Below are 18,426 nucleotides of genomic sequence, written 5' to 3' on the forward strand. Positions count from 1 at the left end.
GGGTCTGTGCATTCTTTATAAATCCCAGTTGCTCTGAGAAAACAGCCAAGAAATTGGTCAGGATTACTTTTTGGGGGTTATTTTACTGGAGATTTTAAGAACTAATAACATCTAATTTTTAGTTTAGGGGGATGTAGGAAGATGTGCAATTGTAAAGTATTTTGTTGTAGATAGGTATCCATAATGGAAACCTAAACTGCAGATATAACTACAAACCCAGTGCAGTTTTTGTCTTCTGTATGTTGTTGGGGGAATCAATTTTACATATAGCAAGCACACGGCCTCCCTGATTTCAGGATGCCTTTGTTAGGGTCTGTATTAGCCCTTAATTTTGTTGAAATCTTTTTTCCTTCTTCCTCTTGAAAAGTAAGTTCCAAAATATAGTTTATTGTATCTTTCATCACTGAAAAGTGTGTTCCTTTTTCACATATGGGCAGTTCACACAAGGCAAAAATATTAAAGTTGGTTTTACTGTGTTGTATAACTTTGATGTATATCAAACTAATTTTGACAAGTTTTGATCCTAAACCTCAAATCATGTAATTAAGAATTTGCGGCCTGGTGCAGTGGCTCACGCTTGTAATCCCAGCACTTTGGGAGGCCGAGGTGGGCGGATCACGAGGTCAGGAGATCGAGACCACGGTGAAACCCTGTCTCTACTAAACAATACAAAAAATTAGCCGGACGTGGTGGCGGGCGCCTGTAGTCCCAGCTACTCGGAGAGGCTGAGGCAGGAGAATGGCGTGAACCTGGGAGGCGGAGCTTGCAGTGAGCCGAGATTGTACCACTGCACTCCAGCCTGGGCAACAGAGCAAGACTCCGTCTCAAAAAAAAAAAAAAAAAAAAAAGAATTTGCCTGTTTACTTATGACCTAACTGTAATTCTTTTATTAATAAAAGATTATAGGAAAGGATCCCTTATTAAGCCGATGACTAGACCTACAATTAATATAAAGTATTGTACCAGAGTATTAGATTTATTAACTAATCTATCCTTTAAAAGGAATACATTTTAGGATATCATCATTTTGATGTGAATCATGTGAATGTTTATAAAATCCTACTTATTATACATTTAGTGTTTCAACAGATTCATTTAATTGCCTTTTTGCCCACATATATTATGTAGTCTCTTTGCAACTGTTTTTTTTTTTTTTAAGAAAGACATTAAAAGAATGGTTTATGTAGAGAAACATCAGTGGATGTTAATTGTCTCCCCACTTGTATTTATGGGTGTTAGATCACTGCTTTGCTAGTTGAAAAGCTGTATTATCAGAGTAAAAGTGTATTTGTAAACTTCATGGGCACCAAAAATTAGGAACAAAACTGTTTTCTTTAAAAATAAATGGAAATGTGTAGTTTCCACTCACAATAACATCATTCCCATTTCTTCTTTTATCTTCACCCCACCTTTATTCTGAAATTCTAGGAAGTTAAAATTCCTTGAGATAGAGCATTACTTTCTCTCTACAAAATTGTTTTTTCTGTCATAATATTCAACTGCTGAATATCATTATATTAGGTCTTACAGATACCTATGTTGCACATTTACCCCTTTGCATTAAAACTTGCCATTCATTTATGTGTTACTCATAATGGATATTGTAACATAGGCATCTGAAGAATATGTGCATGTGAATGTACTGCTCTTTCCCTGTGTGTCTAACACCCACTAGAGCAGAACCTGCCAGAAGAGTTTATAAGAAGATACCTTATTTGATAACATGTTTCTGGAAAACAGAGCTGAATAACAGAAGAGTAAAAAGTTAATATATATTAAAGGTAATTTGGAAAAGTTAATATATATTACAAGGAGGATTATTAAATAGGCCTCTTCTGCAGGCAACAGTTTTGTTATATAATAAACAGACACCTAAGGAATGAAAGGTAGAAGGTTTTAGACATTGATTTCCAATGCCCACAGTGTTTAGCTTGGCCCAAAGGAGGTTATCTTCTTTCCACTTCTGAGATATCTGTGCACTGGGTTCTTTCAGACAATCCAGGCAATGGCACCTGAGAAACCTTGGGGAAGGAGTGAGACCTCAGGTGTGGCACTGAAGAGTAGAAGTGGGATGCAGGCTTCCTGGACCTGCTTTTGTAAATCACAAGAATCATATTTGAGGTCCGGGTTGTAAGATAATCCATAAGATGCACCTTGCTCTTAAGAAATATATGTTAAAAATAAAATACAAAATAAATATATACATTACTGCCTTGCATTTAAAAATACATAAAAATTATTTAACACCTCCCTCACAATAAACTACTCAATAGTTATGATTTCATCTGGGCATTTGCTTTTTTACTTATATCATGTTAATTATTTTATAATTTAGTGTACTCTCATAACTTATGAATAGGGAATATAAATGGTTGGTTTATATATTTGGTCCATTTATTCAGGACTTATGTACTAAGAACTGTGAAATACATGAAATTTTACCCTGCTTGCCAACTAGCAATTTCTTGGATATTGGTACAATATCCTGAGTCAAAGTTGGAAAATAGTTTATAATTCATAGAAATAAGAGTAACTAGAGCTCATCATTTTTGCACTGGTTCTCTGTGCACCAGTTCCCACAAGACAATATACAGTGGGTTAGAGAGCACCTGCGTGCACAGTGGTTTGCTTTATAGGAGAAGAACCCTGAGTTTAGAAAACCTGAATCTTTTATTTCATAATTGGCAGTAAGAATGTTTCCTTTTGCTCTAGAAAGAGACACTATCTTTATCTTCAAAGACTATTTCACTTTTTGTTCTGGACTATTATTTCAAGGATGTGCTGCCAGGACTGCATGCTCTGTGAGGACAAGCAGGAGCCCCACCCCTTCTGAGATGGCAGGGCAGGAGCTCTATGAGTGTGGCTGGAGCCATCCTGCTACAGTTCCAGCCCCAGGCATCTCTGTGCTTTTGGGGGCCTTGGAGGTCCCCTTCCTACCCCTGCAGGCTCAGAAGTGCCTGCTCCCACTGAAGGCTCCAATCTCAGAACAAAGTCAGGGCTGAGCCCAGGTGCTGTCGCAGTCAGGCCAGGTGTGCACATGCTTGGGGCAGTGCCAACATGCCAGTCCCCTGCTGCCTTGGCCCCTCCAGACTTAGGCCAAGTGGGTGCTGAGGACAGCCCAGCACTGGTCTGCAGGTGGCCCTTGGCATGAACAGCCTGGGCGCCATGAACAGCAGCAGTAGGCAGATACGCTCCTGGACAGAATGGAATTGGTCCCCAGTGAAGACCCACCTTCAAGATGGAAAGGGTCTGAAACCTGGGGGCTGGGCCTCTAGTCCCACCATCTGGAGGAAGAACTTGTGGTGCTTTTCCCTGGGCCTACCCATGGCCACCCATGGGCAATCAGCAAGTACTTCCTCTCCTCTGAGGCCCACAAAAACCCCAGACTCAGCTAGACTTGAAGAGAGGACAAAAGACAACAGGGAGACAACCAGAAGACCTGCCAGCAAAGAGGAGTCACCCACTCCAGGGCCTCCTCTCTGCCAAGAGCTGCAGAGATGACTAGATGATCTGCCTGCAGAGAGGAGCTACCCATTCTAGGGCCTCTTCTCTGCTGAAAGCTGAATGCTCAGTGGGATGACCTGCCTGTAGAGAAGCTTCCCACTCCAGGGTCTCCTTTCTGCTAGGAGCTGAACACTTGTCCGGACACCTTGGGTGTGGAAAGGAGGGGCCCACTGTGGGTCTCCTATGAGTTGTCCTATCACTCACTAAAGCTCCTCTTCATCTTGCCCACCCTCTGCTTGTATGCATACCTCATTCTTCCTGGATATAAGACAAGAGCTCAGCACCTGCTAAATGGCGAGGCTAAAAGAGCTGTAACACAAACAGGGCTGAATCATGCTCCTTGCTGGCCACATCTTGGGTGAAGAAAAGGAGAGAAGAGCTGTAGCCCTTCGGGGACCCCAGACCTGGGAGCTCCCCAAGCCAGGACTGTGACTCCCTCTTGAGGCCCTGTGGTTTGGGAAGTCTCAAAGCTTCTGGGTGCCACTGTATTCCTCAGTGCCAGCTAGGGAAGGTGCTTGTGGTGTGCCTGGTTCAGCCACAGCATTGGGGAGAGCCAGCACCCATGCTTGCTGGCACCTAGTGCTGCCCACCCTGTGGCAGCAGCCGGCTTGTCTCAGCAGTGGCTGGAACACATGCTTGCTCACACACCCCTTGCCGCTCCACACCTGACTTGCCCTTGGAGGCATGATATCCAGGCTGGTGGCATGAGCTGAGCACAGCCTGCTAGGCCAAGTGGGCCTAATGAGCCCAGTGGGCCCAGGCAAAACTCAGGCAAAGGTGCCACCAGCCACCGAGGTTTCTGGCCAGAAACACGACACCCCCAAAGATCCCATAACATTTTTATACAAAAGAAAATAAATGAAACAAGTGTTTGACCAACAGAGCTTCACTAAAAGACATTCTGAAGATACACTTTGGCCAAAAGAAAGTGATCAGAGATGGAGGGTCTGGGTAGCCAACAGATGTAGAAGCAAATACGTATTTAAAAACTTAATAATGTCTTGGGGTGAGGGGTGCAAAACAGAGCTAATATACAGAACAAAACTATCACACAGCCAGCTGGAGGTGATTGAGTTGATGTGTTCAGATTCTCATGTTATTCAAGAGAAGGGGAAAATACAGAGTAGATTTAGATTAAACCCAAAGCAAGATGAGGAAATAAGTAATAAGAAGAAAACAGAAGTTAATGAGATAAACATATAAGAAAAAGAAGGCTCAATAAAGCCAAATGTTAGTTATTTAAATGGAATAATAAAATTCACAAACTAGTGCAAGGCTGAACTAGAGAAAATGAAGGAGGCACAGTAAATACTGTCAGCAACAAAAAAGTGGTTTAAGCACACATGTTGCAAAAAACAGCAATATTATAGAAACAGTGAAATTAAATTTGAAAAGAAATTGACATTTATACAATTTTCCAAAATTGATTGAAGAAACAACAAAAAGCCTGAGCAATTATTTAATGATTAAATAAATTATTAGGTAATTCCTTTCAGAAAAGAACACACCAGGCCCAGTTGGTTATACTAGTGAATTCTAGTAAATATTCAAACAGCAAATAATTCCAGTCTTACACAAACTATTCCTGCATACAGAAAAAAAGGAATTTCCACACAACTCCTCAATTAACAACGATGTAATAATCCAAACTCTATGTTAATAAATTAAATTTTGTGATGCATAAATAAGATAGAATATCATGACAAAATTAGATAGCTTTCAGGAATGCATGGTTACAAAATAATTAATGTAATTCACTACATTAACAGATTAAAAGAGACTAATCAAATGATGATTTTTGACAGATACAAAAAGGAATACATGAAAATTCAACATTCAGTTATAGCAAACCAAGCATAGCTTAACAATTGATATCTACAAAGCAAAAAAGCTTTACAGTAAACCTATTTAATTGTATAACATTGAAAACATTTTCAGGGAAAAATCAATGTGCCTAGCTTCATTATTTCCATTCAACATTATGCTAGATGTCCTAGCCAGAATAGCAAAGCAAGAAAGCTGAAATTTATAACATTTGGAAAGGATGAAAACATAGTTGTTCTTATTTGAAAATGATATGACCATAAACATCAACAAAAATTTTATAACTAAATTATTTACTTAGGAAGATGATGGCTTAAGGGGTTTTTTCCTTATAAACATATGCAAAACCAGTCACATTCCCATATAGCAGTAATAAATAGTTAGAAATGTAGTTTCATAATGGCTATGATTTACAATAGCATTAAAAGCTATAATGAGGAGATGTTGGTCAAAAGATGCAAAGTTTCAGTTAGGATCAATAAGTTCTGGAGGTCTGTTGTACAGCAAGGTGACTACAGTTAATAATAATGCATTGTATACCTGAAAACTGCTAAGGAAGAAGATTTTAAATGTTCTCCATCCCCCAAAAGTTAAGCATGTGAAGTGATGGATATGTTGATTAGCTTAATTTAATCATTTTACGGTGTATACATATATCACAACATCACATTGTACACCATTAATACATATAAGTTTTATTTGTCAAATATATCTTAATAAATTGGGGAAAATAATTATAAAGTGTATCATAAGAAACCTATCAAAATATTTGTAAGATCTTGATCGAGTAAATAGAAAAGCTTTTTGAAAGATATTATAAAATACCAGGCTGGGTGCAGTGGCTCTTGCCTATAATCTCAGCTTCTTGAGAAGCAGTTATAGGAGGAATACTTGAGAACAGGAGTTCAAAGCCAGCCTAAGCAACATACGGAGACCTCCATCTCTAAAAATTAAAATAAATTAGCTGAATGTGGTGGGTATCCATATGGAAATTTAAAAAGTAAACAATGGTTCCAGTTGGGCTAATGACTTAAATTGTCTTATCAAAATTATAAAACTGTAAGACATAATACAGGTTAGTACCTTTATGACTTCTAGGTAGGAAACTAATTCTTAAATAGGGCAAAAAGTACAAACAATAAAGGAAAAAATGAATAAATACCATTACATTAAAAGTGAGATTCAAAAAAAAAAATTAAAGTCACCATAAAGGGAGAAAAAGGACAAGCTGCAGACTGGGAGAAGATATTTACAGCACGAAAGTGATAATGTATTCTGTTAGAATACGTAGTGTCCACAAATCAATAAGAAAATGGCAAATTGCTCAATATAAAAGTGGGCAAAAGTCTTAAACACTTCTCAGAAAGAAAAATCCAAATGGCCTGTTAGCACATAAAAAGATGCCATCACTAGGGATAAAAAAAATGTAAACTCTAGCCATAGGATTATGACATTTCATACTCAACACATTCGTAAGTTATGAAGTTGGACAGTTTCAAGGGTTACAGAAACTATCCCCTGCCAGGAGGTACATATCTATTAGAGTAGGCTAACTGCATAACAAACGAATTCAAAAATAATTTAATATAGAAATGTTTATTTTGTTTTTTTATGTAAACCAAAAAAGATATCCCAGTTGTCAAGTAGCAGGGACCCAATATCCTTTCATCATGTACCTCTGTTACCTCCAATATGTGGCTTCTGCCCAGTGGGGTGGCTCACACCTATAATCTCCACACTGCAGGATGCTGAAGCCAGACGACAGCTTTGAGGCCAGGTGTTCGAGGTCACACTGGGCAACACAGTGATACTTGATTTCCATAAACAATAATAATAATAATCTAGGTGTGCCTGCAATTCCAGCTACTCAGGAGGCTGAGGTGGGAGGATGGCTTGAGCTCAGGCATTTGTGGTTACAGTGAGCTATGATTGTATCACTACACTCCAGCTTGAATGACAGAGAAAGACTCTGTCTCAAATAATAAATAAATAAATAAATAAAATAAGTATGTGGCTTCTAAGACCATCCTGAGGTGGTCTCCTGTCAGCCAGCAAAAAGAGGGAAAGAGTTTAAGTGAACTGCATGTGGAAGGATTTTACAGGCCAGACTGAGGCACAATCTCCACTGCTGAAATACCACTGCAAAACATCTAACTATGCAGCCTCCTCTAACCAAAAGGGAGGCTGCTAAACGCAGTTTACCTGTGTGCACAGGAAGAAGAGGAAACAAAGAGCTGATCTCCATCACATTGTGTAAATTTTTAGAAATACTTTCACAAAAAATTTGGCATAATCTAGTAATGTTGGAAATGTATACAACATATCACTTCCTGTTACACATATGTGTACCAGCAGATGTGAACAAAAAAGTAATGTAACATTATAAAATTATGTTATATATATTCTGTGATAGAAAGTAACCTACATATCCATCAACTTTAAGTGGAAACAAATTGAGCATTATACTGCACTGAAAATTAATAAATCCCAGCTATTTTCAACAGTGTGAATAAATCTCAGAAGATATAAATACATATGAAACCTATCAAAACCATAATTTAGTTTTGTAAATGTATTTTTATTATTTTTAAGTGGATAAAGTAAATTTTATTATTGATATGGCTTGGCTCTGTGTCCCCACCCAAATCTCATGTTGAATTGTAATTCCTAGTGTTAAGGCAGACACCTGGTGGGAGGTGATTGGATCATGGAGGTGGATTTTCCCCTTGCTGTTCTTATGATAGTGAGTGAGTTCTCACAAGATCTGATGGTTTACAAGTGTCTAGCACTTCCCACTTCTCTCTCTCTCTCTCTCTCCCCCGCTGCCATGTGAAGACTGTGCTTTGTTTCCCCTTGGTCTTTCTGCCATGAATGTAAGTTTCCTGAGGCCTCCTCAGCCATGCCTCCTGTACACCACGTGGAATTGTGAGTCAATTAAATCTCTTCTCTTTATAAACTACCCAGTCTCACGTAGTTCTTTATAGCAGTGTGAGAATGAACTAATACAATTATTTTGTATTTATCTTTCCAAATTGACAGATAACATCCATTTTATAAAGTGATCAATATTAAAAATAAAATTTCATTCAGGAATACAAATATATATGGAAAAAACATAAAGATAAACAGGTTCAGAACAGTGATTAATTCTGAGGAAGGAAGGAAAGGGATGGGATAAGGAAAAAAACAAAGCATCTTCCACAAATAGGTAACAGTGGTGTTATTTGCCTTAAACAGGATGCTGGGTATATGGGTGCATAGTACACCATTATTCTTTAATCTTTATATTTTACATTGCATTTTGTAAGTGTTGTTTTGCAACTACTCAATATTTCATTTATAAAAGCATGTTTAACTAAAAAGTTATAGTTCTTAAAAACTACCTTTATTAAATTATCCTATAACGTACATTTGCAAATGCGTGGTATTGGGTCCTTTCTAACTCTTCAGTGAGTATTGTATACTCTCACAGGCATCTCTGTTCTGAAGGCTAACTACTGTTAATTTAGTCATCATGTTTTAATTTAATGCAATTACTCATACACAAGTTAGCATCTGAAGTTTTTTGCTATTAGACCTGTGTCTTCGTTGACTGTGGACCTGACTTTGATTAAGATCATATCCTCATCACAGTGAGTCAAAAGCATGTGCCTTATTTCTCTCTTATTTCACATTGCTTTACTTTACTGGTAACCAGATTTTTCTCTAGAAAATTGTTTTTATGTTCCCACTAAACATTTTCCTTGTTTCTTCTCATTTTAATAATTACAATAGAAAATCTCTAATTATTATCTCCAGTACTAGAATTTTAGCAAACATAATCAATTTGAATTTTAATATATTTTGATATCCTTGTACATTAACTATAAAATTTAATATGATGTCTTGTATTTAATGACATGTTACTATATTATTTCTGCCATGAAATGGCATCACTCCTGCCATACAATCTCTCATTCATCACAGTGAAATACTTTTTCTCCAATTAATTATTAATACAATTTTAGCATGAAGAGATTCTGTTTTATATCGCATGATTTTATAACTGCATTCTCATGAAAATAATCTCAGAAAACTAAAACTATTTTAGGGCATAGTAAATTATGCAGTCTTCCTAATTGCAGACACTGTTTAGAAAATATTATACTAAATGAAATTATAAACTGGGTGACAATAATTTTCCAAAATAGAAAATTTTTTTAATTTCCCTTACTCTTAGATATCCAAAATTACAAATATTTGAGAATTCAATTTAAAACTCTTTTTTACTTATATAAACAAAAACAGGGAGGGAGTTCTGCTATTATTTTCTGGGATATTTGCATTTATAGAACTACTTAAATTACATTGCTAGCTTCAGATGTCCCTAAAAAGACATTATGTTATATGGGAGGAAGGGACAGAGAGATGTAAGAGAGGGTCAATAGATAAATGGTAGATAGATGGATAGAGGGATAGATAGATAGATAGATAGATAGATAGATAGATAGATAGATCCTTTTCTGATTTTTGATTATAGGGGATTGATAGTTTGTGAAGGAATCTAGTGGGCTAAAGGACTTATTTGGTTATAGAAATCTCCATAATAAAGTCTATGTGTCAATTGCTTACCCCTAAATGCCAGACCTACACACAGGTGCACTGGGCTTCAAGATGGTAAAAGCATAATTGTAAGGGAGAGCAACAAAAGAGGCCCGGTTAACACTGTGTCAATACCCCATTAACATCCAGAGATGGCATTGGGGGAGTTATAAAGTTGCTTTGATCAAGGATGCCCTGCACAGCCACGTCGGACTAATCTTGAAAATATATATTCATGTCTCTTAGGTGCAAGGTCAAATCGGTCTTCTAAGGACACTTCTTAACTGGACACACCCTAGAACTGCCATAAGTTTAGCCTCTAAAACCATGGGCAGCCCAGAATGCCTCAACTAGATACAGAATATAACCAGACGGATTTTGAGGGGGAAAAAAAAGCCAGGACTGGCATTTCACTGCCTGTGGCCCCTATGTGGATCACTGCCTTTGAGTCACACTTGGACCCCATGTCTCCTCTTCTAGGAAAAAGTTCTGTGAAGAGTGATACCAGGCTCTGGGATTTCCTCCAGAGCATACTCACCACATTCCTGTCCTTCCTGCTCTCCCAGATTGCTGTGAATCTCTAGCATCACCTCAGGAAAATACCATGAAATTTCTGCTTCTAGGCTAGGATGCCTTGGGAGAATGTTGGAGCTGAATTTTATAGCTCGTGACATTTTCCGAGCAATGTAAATGCCCTGAAGGGATTCAGGAGCCAACACTATGACCAAAGCCCCTCGAGTAAGTGGCTTTCTCTACCCCTGGCCTTAGAGAAGAACTCTCTGTATCTGTTGTGGATCATAATTGTTTTAGATTAATCTTGAGAAAAGACAAAGAAAAAGCTGACCTGCCTTCAGATGCATCTTTTTGCTTTCCAGGTGATCAAGTCCTGTATGTCAGCTCTATTGAATAAGTAAATAAGACCACCATCTGGCCTGTCCTCATCTTGTTCCAAAACCAGAATCTCAGTCATACACACTTCTGGATAAAAAGCAGGATATTTCAGTAAGTATATGGAGAAGGAGCAGGCGGACTAGTTACACTTAAAAAGCCTTGGGTCCCTGTATCCTTTTCCTTTCATGCTATGGTGCATGAACTCCTAACTCTTCCAAATTTCATTTTCACCCTCTCCTATGCCTCAGGGTGTTGGACCTATTTTCAGCAAAGTGATATTTGCATGACTCTCTGAACATGTGTCAGTGTCCTTACTGCATATTGAAAATAATTAAAATGCCTCAGAAAGGTATGGCCCAAGGCACTAACTCCCTGCTTATCACATTCACCTGCCTACCAGAGAGCAGGGCAGGCTCCTCTGACCGGCCATGGAGAAAGACTGGGCTGTAATAAATGATTTTAATAAATGCAAACTATAATCAAATGTTTTAGGTTTTATGGGGTTGGCCCTTTAGGTTGATTATCCATTTATATGTTATTTTGTAAACTACATACATAAATTTTCTAGAAGTAATGATATTATATGTACACAATCTTCATTCATCAGTGAGAGATGTCACATGACCCAGTACTTAATTTTATGGCTCAAGAAATGCTTAAGGTTTAGATAGTGAAAAACTGAAAAATAAAATGAAATCCAGCCCTGCTTTGACCAGACTGACATTGGGCGGCAATATTTCAGTACGGTTGCTAAATGTGTATCAATTTCTTCCCCTTCCTAGATGCATTGGTAAAGGTAATTCACATTTACTCACCTACTATGCAATGTCCCCTGTGGTTTTGTGGTATTCTTTTATATAAACTGTAAGTTCTATTTATAGCTTTCTCTAATTGCAGATTCTACTGTGTTCACATTCTTTTCTGCACATCTGCTATTAAATTTACAGAGTTCTTGCTCAAGTGCTCTTTTTTCTTCTAGACATAAAAAAATGGTTGAGTTTGCATTATGGTTGGATTTTCTGTGAATAAATCTGCCTGAAAAAGTATATTATAAAAAGTTATATGCAAAAACCTGTATATTCCTTATAGTTGACTTGATAGGATATTAACAATGTAGCAGTCAAATGATTTGGGTGGCTATCTCTACTTATGTTATACTCTATATAAAGTATACAAAAGATTATCTATATTATCGAGAGTAACAAAGACCATTCTAATTTATCTAATTTTTCTGGTTTTATTTCGAAAGAAACAGAATTGCTAGATATTAGGGATGATGATTTGTCCACTTGAACTTAAATCTTGACTACAAAGATATCAAATTATCTCAAACTGGTTAGTTTCTTTTTGAGGAGCTTTTATTTCTTTGTTTTTACTGCTATTGATTAACCATATCATGAAGAAAAATTCTTATTGAAATAAATGTTATTGATAATAATGCAGAAAAATATTAAAAATAGGTTGAGTGGCAGAAAAAGTAATTTTAAGCAATATATCTGTGTTATGTTTCCACTTTTTATGCTTTGGGGTATGCAACTAACGGAATACACATATAAATTTTATTAGTGTTAATTGCTTCAGTACCGGAATTCCTTGGCAAGTCTGAATATCTAAGTCCAATTCTAACAAAATCATGTACTTGTTCACTTCGCAAAGGTGCACTTGGAAGATAAAATGGCAGTAACTTATTTTATCTTTAATGTTTGAGGTTAAGCAATATGAATGGTTAGTTAATGGCTTAATGAGTGGGCTACAAACCATTTAAGCATGTAATGAACCTTAGCTTTTCAATGACTTTCCTAATGAAAGATCTATATGACTGCATGTCTTGTGTCACAATAGAGATAGTAGGGAAGGTACCTAATCAATTGTGATGGTAAATCAATTGATCTGTAACCCTGTTTTCATACAGTGAGAAAGATATGGAGAGAGCATTTTACTATAGCTTTATTTCTAGCTGAAGATCAATAAATAAAAGAGACAGCTTACTATTTGAAAATGTTCCCTTTTACTGTGCTTAGAAAGCCCAGGCAGGCAGATTGATGTCCTATTTCATAGATGTGTCGGTTTCCTTTGTCACTTCTCCAAGATTTAAAGCTCTTCAAAATTAAATATATGATAGAGAATATCTGTGAGTCTAGCATTTATTGTCATGACTAAGGTTCAGATTGAAGATAAAACTGTGACATGATAAAAAAAATCCTATTTCATATTATAATATTCATGAGTATCATTTTAAGATTGTCCATCAAAGAAAAGGTTTTATTATTCTCATTAGTTGATTCTTCTTTTAAAAATATAGAATATAAAAAACTAATTGTAATACTAGTGCTGTTAACATTCAAAAATATAATAGTTTGAAATATTGTTAAGAAAATGAAAAGACAAGCCACAGACTTGGAGGAAATAATTGCATAACACATAACCGGTAACGGCCTTGTATCTAAAATATACAAACAACTCTGAAAAGTCAACAATTTAAAAAAGCACTTTATAAAGAGGCAGAAGATCTAAATACTTCACCAGAAAAGATATATGAACAGCAAATAAGGATATGAAAACACATTCAACATCATTAGGCATTAGAGAAATTCAAATTAAAACCCCAATGAGATACTATTATCCTGCTACTGAAAAGGGTAAAGCTAAAAGAAACTGACAACAGCAAATCCTGGGAGGATGTAAAGCAACTGAAACTCTCATTACTCTACTGGTAAAATTTCAATTGTACTGTTGCTTATAAAGTTAAACACACACATATATAGAAAGCTGAAACTGGATCCCTTCCTTACTCCTTATACAAAAATTAATTCAAGATGGATTAAAGACTTAAATATTAGACCTAAAACCATAAAAACCCTAGAAGAAAACCTAGGCAATACCATTCAGGACATAGGCATGGGCAAGGACTTCATGTCTAAAACACCAAAAGCAATGGCAACAAAAGCCAAAATTGACAAATGGGATCTAATTAAACTAAACGGCTTCTGCACAGCGAAAGAAACTACCATCAGAGTGAACAGGCAACCTACAGAATGGGAGAAAATTTTTGCAATCTACTCATCTGACAAAGGGCTAATATCCAGAATCTACAATGAACTCAAACAAATTTACAAGAAAAAAACAACCCCAACAAAAACTAGGCAAAGGATATGAACAGACACTTCTCAAAAGAAGACATTTATGCAGCCAAAAGACACATGAAAAAATGCTCATCATCACTGGCCATCAGAGAAATGCAAATCAAAACCACAATGAGATACCATCTCACACCAGTTAGAATAGCGATCATTAAAAAGACAGGAAACAACTGGTGCTGGAGAGGATGTGGAGAAATAGGAACACTTTTACACTGTTGGTGGGGCTGTAAACTAGTTCAACCATTGTGGAAGTCAGTGTGGCGATTCCTCAGGGATCTAGAACTAGAAATACCATTTGACTCAGCCATCTCATTGCTGGGTATACACCCAAAGGATTATAAAACATGCTGCTATAAAGACACATGCACACGTATGTTTATTGTGGCACTATACACCATAGCAAAGACTTGGAACCAACCCAAATGTCCAACAATGATAGACTGGATTAAGCAAATGTGGCACATATACACCGTGGAATACTATGCAGCCATAAAAAAGGATGAGTTCATGTCCTTTGTAGGGACATGGATGAAGCTGGAAACCATCATTCTCAGCAAACTATCGCAAGGACAAAAAAATCAAACACTGCGTGTTCTCACTCATAGGTGGGAATTGAACAATGAGAACACATGGACACAGGACGGGGAACATCACATACTGGGGCCTGTTGTGGGATGGGGAGAGAGGGGAGGGATAGCATTAGGAGATATACCTAATGTTAAATGAAGAGTTAATGGGTGCAGCACACCAACGTGGCACATGTATACATATGTAACAAACCTGCACGTTGTGCACATGTACCCTAAAACTTATAGTATAAAAATAAAAAATAAAAAAAATAAAGTTAAACACACACTTACCATTCAACCCAGAAATCCCGCTCTTATTTACCCAAGAGAAATGCAAACTTATATTTAAATAAGAGCCTTACATAGTGTTTATAATGGCTTTATTGATAATTGCCCCAAACAATGGTAATAATCCAAATTGGCTTTAACTGATGAATGAATAAACAAATTTGAAAAAAATTCCATGCAATAAAGAGGTAGAAGCTACTGATACAGAAAATATCTTGGATAAATCTCAAATACATTATGCTAAATGAAAGAAGCCAGGCTCAAAAGGCTACATAATTTATTACTTCATTTATATGGCATTCTTGGAAGGGCAAAACAAAGGTACAAAAAACAGAACAATGGTTGGCAGGAACTGAGAGCTGGGAGAAAGGGCTAACTACTAAGGAGCATGCGAGAAATCTGGGAAATATGGAATTGTTCTAGATTCTAACTGTGGTAGTGTTTACACAACTATGTGTATTTGTCAAAACTTAACTGAATTTAAACTAAAAAGATACATTTTATTAAATTATACTTTAATAAATGTGAGTTGCAGCAACATAGAATAACATAATAACATGAAGAATTGTGTTATTTCAAAAACTAAATATATTAAAATTTCAACCCTTTACTTATAGATGAGATGGCTATCCTCTGTTTGGTCTAGGGCAAGGATTGATAAACTGTGGCCCGTGAGCCAAATCTGGCTCACTATATATTTTTGTAAATAAAGTTTTATTGGAATACAGCCAAATAATTTAAAGCTGCTTTTACACTGTAATGACAGAGATGAGTATTTGTGACAGAGACCATACGGCCAACAAAACCTCAGATATTTATCATCTGGCCCTTTTCAGAAGAAGATTGCGGACATCTGGTCTAGGGCTGAAACACTATACTTATTGAAATCCTCAATCTTCCCGCAAAATTTGGTATTTTCTCAAAGGTACCCATTATTTAAATAAATTTAAATAAAGGAAATGTCACGATTAATAAAGCCAATCAAGCCTTATGATATCCATTAAGCATCTACCATATGCCAAGCATATAAATATGAAATAACCATTTTTGCCATCATGGAACTTACAATTTAATTCATAAAATTGGAAATTTTTCTTAAAAACTGAAAGCTGTATATTGAGATTAAATTTGAAGGAAGAGTTATTATTTTGTTGAATATTTAATTTATCCTTTCCATATCCACTGTTTATTATTTTATTTATTTATTTTTATTTTTATTTTTTTTTTTGAGATGGAGTCTCGCTTTGTTGTCCAGCCTGGAATGCAGCAGTGCAATCTTTGCTCACTGCAACCTCCACCTCCCAGGCTCAAGGGATTCTCCCACCTCAGTCTCCAGAGTAACTGGGATCACAGGCATGTGCCACCACGCCCAGCCAATTTTGTATTTTTAGTAGAAACAGGGTTTCCTCATGTTGGCCTGTCTGGTTTTGAACTCTTGACCTCAAGGGATCCTCTCAAGTGATACTCAGCCGCCCAAAGTGCTAGGATTACAGGCATGAGCCACAACGCTCAGCCACATATCCACTGTTTTAATTTAAAATTTGGGTCTTTAATGGCCTCCTGGCCTGGCCACCATGCTACCCCAACCATTTCACCTTCACACTAGTTCCAGAGAGCTAAAGCTAATTATGCTCCTCCTCAGTGAAGTTCAACAATAAAGTTGAATTCTGGTCCTGAAATTGTTTCCAAACCACATGTAGGTATGGCTGTCCATGATCTGGTTGCAACTTATGTCCATACTAATTTCTTATTCTTTCTCATATCCCACATTTCTGCCATTCTAGGTTATTCCTAGGCCTCAAACATGCAATATTTTCTTCATTGACACATTTTCTTCTTCAACCTAGAAGATCCTTTTCCAGTTTTTTATCCTCTGGGATGCCAATTATTTCTCATGGACAAGCTCATTTGCCAAATTCTCTGTGAAGTCTTTTTGATTCTCTGTATGGCATAATTGCTTCTTCCTGATTGTTTCCTTGGTACTCTGTAACACTGTTTCTCATGTCATATTGCCTTATTAATTGTTCAATTCTGTTTCTCTGTCTTGATTACATTGCACTGACAAAAGGGACCCTGTCATGTCATTTATCATTATCATACTTTCTCCATAGTACATAAGTTTGTACACTGAGTAGTAGGTATTTGATAAGTATTCCCTGAGTTGAATTTAATACACTTCAAACCCCAGGTAAGCTATCTTTTGAAAATTCTTATAAATAGTAGTGATACATTCAAAATCCATTAACTGTATCATCTTCTGTTGCCTGTACCTCCACCTACATTAGATGCTTATTTTTCTAATGGTATAGATAAAATTGTATCTACTAGTCAAAACTTCTGGTCTTTTTAATCATCCTAATATTTTTTATGTTCATTGTAGTCTTTCTTTAAACTTATCTGTTTTTAAGTTTACATGGATTTATAGAGCAGACATTGAGGTATGGTTTTACTAGAGGCAGAGGAGAAATAAGCCCGTGGTTTTTGAATCTAGGCAGGTCAGCCATTTTCCTTCTTCTTCAGTGGAGTGTTGTCTTTTTTAGCCAATTATTTTTAGACAATATGATCATTCTCATGTGTAAAAATCTGTTTCTGCACATGCATCATGTCTAGAGTTACTATTCTCTGTTGTCCAGCCTTACTCCCCACTGCCATTTGGAAAGTGTCATTGCTTATAATAGCAAACAACTGGAAACAAGCCAGGAAACTATGTAGCATTTACAAACTGGAATACTATGGAGCTGTAAAGAAGAGGCAGGGATATCTCCATATACAGAATGGGAGAGATACAAGGAGGCATTGTTAACTAAAAAAGCAAGACCAAACCAGTAGCATGCTACCTGTGGTATATGAAAACAAAGAGGGATAATATATCATAGAAACACATGCATAAAAACACTTTGGAACTAATAAAAAACCCCCTTTAACAAACATTTCCTAGGGAGGTGAGGAAGACTAGAAACAAAACAGGTAAGAGCATGAGGTGTAGTACCTGTTAAAAATAAGATAATCTGGAAAAAAATATTTAAACTGAAAATTTATGGTGACATAGTTTGGATATTTGTCCCTGCCCAAATCTAATGTCAAATTGTAATCCCTAATGCTGGAGGTGGGGCCTGGTGGGAGGTGTTTGGATCATGGGGGCAAATCCCTCAAGGTTTGGTGGATGGGAGCCACCATCCACCCACCGCCTTCTTGCTCCTGCTTCTGTCATGTTAAGTGCCTGTTCCTGTTTCACCTTCTATTATGACTATGAGCTTCCTGAGGTGCCTCCCAGGAAGCTGATGCCAAAGCTGTGCTTCCTGTATAGCCTGCAAAACTGTGAGCCAATTAAACCTCTTTTCTTTATAAATTATCCAGTGTCAAGTATTTCTTTAGCAATGCAAGAATGGCCTAATACACATAGAATTTAAGAGTTTTACTTTATATTCTTTTTCAGCTTTTGTTTTAGATTCAGGGTGTATATGTACAGGTTTGTTACCTGGGTATATTACATGATGCTGAGGTTTGGTGTACAAATGATCCCATCACTAATGTACTGAGCATAGTACCCAAAAGTTAGCTTTTCAACACTTACCTTCTCTTCTCCCCACTCTAGTAATTCCCAGTGTCTATTGTTGCCAACTTTATGT

General features: G+C 36.8%; 1 long non-coding RNA gene across 1 annotated transcript in view; it reads left to right on the forward strand.

The window, feature by feature from the left end:
• The window catches only part of LOC129464100 (uncharacterized), a 49,162-nt gene extending 38,958 nt beyond the window's left edge, over positions 1–10,204 (forward strand). The window contains exon 6 of the long non-coding RNA XR_010115861.1: positions 10,156–10,204. This is a non-coding gene — a long non-coding RNA (uncharacterized lncRNA). The remainder of the gene's footprint in view (positions 1–10,155) is intronic.
• The last annotated feature ends 8,222 nt before the right edge of the window (positions 10,205–18,426 follow it).

The sequence above is a fragment of the Symphalangus syndactylus genome, chromosome 15 (genome assembly GCF_028878055.3).
Source record: "Symphalangus syndactylus isolate Jambi chromosome 15, NHGRI_mSymSyn1-v2.1_pri, whole genome shotgun sequence".
Classification (NCBI taxonomy): Eukaryota; Metazoa; Chordata; class Mammalia; order Primates; family Hylobatidae; genus Symphalangus; species Symphalangus syndactylus.